Source organism: Euprymna scolopes, chromosome 15 (genome assembly GCF_053919585.1).
Source record: "Euprymna scolopes isolate OS-2025 chromosome 15, ASM5391958v1, whole genome shotgun sequence".
NCBI classification, from domain to species: domain Eukaryota; kingdom Metazoa; phylum Mollusca; class Cephalopoda; order Sepiida; family Sepiolidae; genus Euprymna; species Euprymna scolopes.
Genome location: NC_136496.1, coordinates 2,237,656 through 2,244,641, shown reverse-complemented (window position 1 = coordinate 2,244,641; position 6,986 = coordinate 2,237,656).

Below are 6,986 nucleotides of genomic sequence, written 5' to 3'. Positions count from 1 at the left end.
TAATAAATAATAATTAATAAATAATAATTAATAAATAATAATCAATAAATAATAATCAATAAATAATAATTAATAAATAACAATCAATAAATAACAATCAATAAATAATAATTAATAAATAATAATTAATCAATAATAATCAATAAATAATAATTAATAAATAACAATCAATAAATAATAATCAATAAATAATAATTAATAAATAATAATTAATAAATAATAATCAATAAATAATAATTAATAAATAACAATCAATAAATAATAATCAATAAATAATAATTAATAAATAATAATCAATAAATAATAATCAATAAATAATAATCAATAAATAATAATTAATAAATAATAATCAATAAATAACAATCAATAAATAACAATCAATGAATAATAATCAATAAATAATAATCAATAAATAATAATCAATAAATAATAATTAATAAATAATAATTAATAAATAATAATCAATAAATAATAATTAATAAATAATAATTAATAAATAACAATCAATAAATAACAATCAATAAATAATAATCAATAAATAATAATTAATAAATAATAATTAATAAATAATAATCAATAAATAATAATCAATAAATAATAATCAATAAATAATAATCAATAAATAATAATTAATAAATAACAATCAATAAATAATAATTAATAAATAATAATTAATAAATAATAATCAATAAATAATAATAAATAAATAACAATCAATAAATAATAATCAATAAATAATAATTAATAAATAATAATTAATAAATAATAATCAATAAATAATAATCAATAAATAATAATTAATAAATAATAATTAATAAATAATAATTAATAAATAATAATCAATAAATAATTATTAATAAATAATAATTAATAAATAATAATTAATAAATAATAATTAATAAATAATAATTAATAAATAATAATCAATAAATAATAATTAATAAATAACAATCAATAAATAATAATTAATAAATAATAATTAATAAATAATAATTAATAAATAATAATCAATAAATAATAATCAATAAATAATAATTAATAAATAACAATCAATAAATAATAATTAATAAATAATCATTAATAAATAATAATTAATAAATAATAATCAATAAATAATAATTAATAAATAATAATTAATAAATAATAATTAATAAATAACAATCAATAAATAATAATTAATAAATAATAATTAATAAATAATAATCAATAAATAATAATCAATAAATAATAATTAATAAATAATAATTAATAAATAATAATCAATAAATAATAATCAATAAATAATAATTAATAAATAATAATCAATAAATAATAATCAATAAATAATAATCAATATATAATAATCAATAAATAATAATCAATAAATAATAATCAATAAATAATAATCAATAAATAATAATCAATAGATAATAATCAATAAATAATAATTAATAAATAATAATTAATAAATAATAATCAATAAATAATAATCAATAAATAATAACAGATAATAATCAATAAATAATAATCAATAAAGGGTTGATTCTATAATACATACATACACAATCTGCATAAATTAAAATATCATATTTAAGCGTATTGTATGACCGGGCAATGCCGGGCACCAAGCTAGTCATTGATAAAATAGCAACTTTCATGATCGGGAAACCCAAAACGTAGCCGGAGATCCCCCACTGAGGGAGTAGATCAAACAGACCCATCTTTTGATCTGATCCCCAACGAAGAAGCAAATTATGGTCAAGATGAAGCATACCGCCAGACAACAAAAACAGAAAAACGGGTCATATTACTCAGAGGCTAAAGCATCAGGGGTGACTTCCCTAAATAGCAGCTCCTCAAATTGAGGAACAAATAAAAAGAAAATATCTGTGCATACCAGTGATATCTCTGTACGTGTGTTGAACTTTCAGGACATTATTGCAACAACTAAAGTAGAAATCAACAACAGCAAATCCAATGGTCAGCGGCGAATATGCACTGTCGAGCCTTTTCAACTGTTTGGAATTTTCCCATTTAGTTCAAACCGTGCCTCCAGCTTGAAAATAATTGGTTGGAAGTTGAAGATCGAAACGTCAATAAGGATTTCGCTTAAAAAAAAACTTTTCCCACAAAAATATAGCTGAACCTTCCTCTCATCATATACCATTTTCTTTTTTCAATTCCATTTTCACTCCAAACAAGGCACAGTGTAGGGGCTATTATCTGAGACATAATTTGCAGAGATACTATGTAGGGAGTTGAGCAGCAAGATGTCTGTTTACATTACACTTGAATTTCTAGGAAGCAGGAACCCACACTTTTTATCTGTGCCTAAACCTAAATGTAGATTCCATGAACAAAACTTCTTTCTTAGAACTGCACGCCTGTGGAACTCTCTTCCGTTTGCCTGCTTTCCAGTTGACTACAATCTGTCTTCAAGTCCAATGTAAACAAATTCTTGATGAACCATCCCCCTAAATAATCCAATTTACAAAATTCCCACTACTTATGTTTACTATGCTATAATCACATTGACTAATGTATACCCATTAACCCTTATCCTCGAGTGGCCTCCGGGCCTTGATAAATGGTGACTTCTTTATAAAAAAGCAAAAAAAAAAAAAACAATTCCAAAGTCTAGCAGTTCTGAGGAAGAAACTATTAGAGTAGAAGGCCTTCTTACATCTACACATTTTGCTGCTTATCGGGTTTGTCGGACGTATTTACGTCGAGGGGGGTACAAGGGCTTGTAGTTCGTCAAAGCATCCACCATTAAAATATTTGTAGAACAGGCAGAGGGATGCAACATCCGTCGGCATAGCTTATGTACCAGCTCTTCTTCATTCCTAAGCAGAACTTTGGTAAATGAGTCTGTGTCGGGTCCTGAGGTTGCAAAGACTTTTCTCAACTTTATCCCCAACGACTCGATTGAAGGCAGACGTAAACAAACAGGTACTTACGATGTTCAAACATTATTTTTATTTAATTTTGATTTTGATCAATTATTGACGAAAGTGAAAAGTGTAATAGAAAAAAAACAAATAAAATTTGAAATAAAAAATAAAAAATATTAGAAAATCATATATATATATATATATATATATATATATATATATATATATATATATATAAGCCTGACAGATCCTAGCGTGGATGAAACGCGGAATATTCTGTGTAGCTTAATTGCCATATATATTTTTATAACTTACTATATATATATATATATATATATATATATATATATATATATATATATATATAAACTGTGAAATTAAATCTATCACAAAGTAAAATTCTATCAGCGTGCTGCTGTATGGAAGTGAAATTTGGTTACTGAGAGTTGAGGATATGCGTTGCATGGAGAGAAATGATATGGAAATGATACAATGGATTGTAATGTGAGTCTGAAAGACAGACTTAGATCCAATGACCTCAGAAGAAGATTAAATCTGGACAGTATAGGGAGATGTGTGCAGATTAGGAGCCTTTGTTGGTGTGGCCACATTGAAAGAATGGATGAGAGCTCTTGGGTTAGTAGATGTAGAACAGTTGAGGCAGCAGGGTCTGTTGGCAGACGAAAGCCAAGGGACACATTGGAGGACATGATAAGGATGGATTTGAGAGAAAGAGGGATAAAGACCTGGTCAGAGATAAGTTAATTTGGAAATCAATTTCTTAAAGTCATCCAATACTTGCCAGCATATAAACCGATGATGATGATGATGATGATGATGATGATGATGATGATGATGCAAAAATAAAGATAAAAATCTTTGTTGCTACCAGAGTTATAAAATTTTCTAATCAACTAAAAAAGAAAAACCAATGAGATATTTTTTCAAGATATATTTGGTGTCTCCACATGACAAATTATCAAATTATGAGATGTTTCAGCAAAGGAGGAGGTGATGCGGGAAGAGATTAAAATGATGCTGAATCATGTTGAGCCCTATTGAAAGAGAGAGAGAGAAAGAGAGAGAAAATAGAGCAAAAAAGAATGAGAGAAAGAGAACAAGAATCATCTGTCCTGTGATTGGTTGATTTTTTTGATGATGTCATCATGCTTATTGGTAGGAAACGGTCAATTGGATTTGAACTTTCAACTTTCAGAGCAAAAATCGATTTTTATCAATCCACGTGATTGATTCTGCGATAAAAGAAAGATAGAAGTAGAACTGGCCGAATTTTCCGCGGGAAAATGCGTTGACCCAAAAGAATTGAATTTATTTAGATTTGACCACACAATCCTGCAGAGGCAACACACACGCAAAACAAAACTCAATAAATGTACTTGTAGAGAGAAAACCAATATCCAAAGAATGCTTAGTCTATCGAAATAATCAATTTTCATCAACAACTTGATAAGAGAAAAAGTTAGTAGAATATGAAAGTTTAAAGTTGTTTTGTCTGTAAAGAGAATTTGAATAAACGTGTCCGTTTTGAATGTTACAGTGTTGAGATAAAAGAACTAAATGTATTTTGATACAATCACACAAATCTACAGAGAACCCGTGGGGTTTTGGATAAAATACTTGGTAAAATTCAGTTGTAAATTGACACTCTACTGGAGGTTGAAGGTTCAATCCTCAGTGCGGGCTATACTCAAAATACAATTGCAAATTACAAAATGAGAAATTTCTTAGTTGTTTGTTTAATTTATTGTTTTCTTAGTAAATAAAATAATTTTTGTAAATAAAATATTTTTTGTAAATAAAATATTTTTTATGGCTATTTTTTCAAAGTGCGTCATTAGTTTTTATTTTTGCTTCAAGTTTTCAATTTTGGTTCGTTTACCATTTCAGATTACAGTGGTGCCGCTGTTTTCAAGTGACAACGTCAAGGCTTTTTGCTTCGCCATGAAACAGCCACGTAGGTTATATTTACATAATATTTACATATTTCAAATGTGTATTTCTTGAGTGGGGATGCTTAAAATAAATAATTTTTAACTCTAAATGAATCATGTGGCAGTCACCGTAACAGACTATTTTCTCGTGTGGATTAATGCCCCTTCGCTGACTGATGTGGCCAAGCACTGACCAGTCAGTTACTAGGGCGCGTTAATCCTATATAATTACCCCTGTAGGAACTAGCTAGCAGCGAGCAAAGGAGCTCAGGCCACCAAATAAGACAGACCTCTCTCCTCTCACTTTTTGTCCACTGAATCCCCCAGGTTGCGACTGCTTCACTGAAGATTTTCACTGGACAACCTGGGGATATTTCAAGTTTTTGTCTCCCGACACGAAAACATCCGAAAATTTTCCTTTGCTTTCACTTTGGACACGGTCCTTCTTTCGAAATAAACTGTTTTGTTGTTTTGTTCTAAAAAGAAGTTTTGGTTACTTATTCTGTGCTTTTGTTTTGCGGATTAATATTTTATTGAGGGGGGGTGCACTCACGCGTAAAAACTACGTAAAATCTTCATGTAATTGTTTTCTCGCTATCAACTCAATACGGTATTTAACAATATCACCCATTAGGGAAAATCTCTGGCTTTAGACGCGAATAACGAGGTGTCACAGTAAAATGCCCTGCTATTATTTTTTTATTTTTATATCTGTTAATGTTGCAGATCCCAGGCTCACCGGTTGAAAACTACTGATCTAATGAGTGAAGTATACGCCTACTGAAACTGCAGGTATCGATGGCCAATCGATATTTTATGGTATAGTATCATTCATATATATATATATATATATATATACTTCAGAATAGTTTTTATTTTACAATCAGTTGTTATGGAAATGTGAGATTGTAAGGTTTACAAAATATTACTGGCAGTAATATTCTATAAGTTATCCCATCTAAACAAGAATTGCTCAGTATGCAAGATAGAGCAAATAAATTAAATTGTAATTCAATGAATTTCAAAAAACTCTCATTAAAATAAAATGAAGTGGTTGAGTTTCATATCAAAGAATTTATATTTATTGTATAATTTATACAAGCACTTGCCCGATTCGGATATCTACACAGCTATGCAGATTACCCAATATATAACTTGGACCTTATTACCAAACGGATGTAAAAAACGCATAAAATGGATTTTACCAAGCAATCTGGATCTAAAAAAAACTTTCATATCCTTTTTCTGCAAATCCTCCTGCTACAGGACTTCTGATAAATTTATTATGTTGACTTTGACTTTCCATGTCTCACGGACTTTAGCAAATAGGGTGCATACCTTTATAAGTATTTGCTAATATTTTCTCTCCTCTGATGAGATGGTAGACATCGAAACCCTATAGGTTAAGGAGATTAATTTTCTAAAGTATTCTTTGTCTTGCTTAGAATAATAAAAATTCTTTGATATGAAACTCAACCACTTCATTTCATTTCAATGAGAGTTTTTTGTAATTCATTGAATTACAATTTAATATATATATATATATATATATATATATATATATATATATATATATATATATATAAATCAAAGATGGCATAAATATCATAAAACACAATTGAAATCTTAGGATTTATGTAATCATGCCTAAAGTTTTTTTTTCTTTTAAAGTTAATGAGTTCTTGTTCTTCTGATGAGTTAGGGCAGAAAAAAATTAAAAAATTGACTAAAAGATTATGGGATTGTTTCTGTGCTATGAAACCCGGTTCTCCAACTTCCAACGTAGACCCCTACTACCATGTCTCCTTCTCCAACATCAGGGGTCTTCGTTCTAACCTTCCAGAGGTTGAAACCCAATTACAGGAGACTAAACCAGACCTTTTATTTTTAAGTGAAACTGGCATTGGACAGGCTATTTCCCTAGATGAGTTTGCAATTTCAGGATACTCTAACTTAACTTCTAAATCTGACCCCCAAGATCGCCATGGGCATGGAATATGTGCCTATATTAAAGATAGCTTTCCATGTGGGAGGGACATCTCCAGGGAAGATCCTAACTTACCCTATATGTGCTTCCGGGTTGCTTTAGCTCACACTACTGCATTTATATTTACTCTCTATCGCCCCCACAACAGCGGAGTTACTATCTTTCAAAGCATAT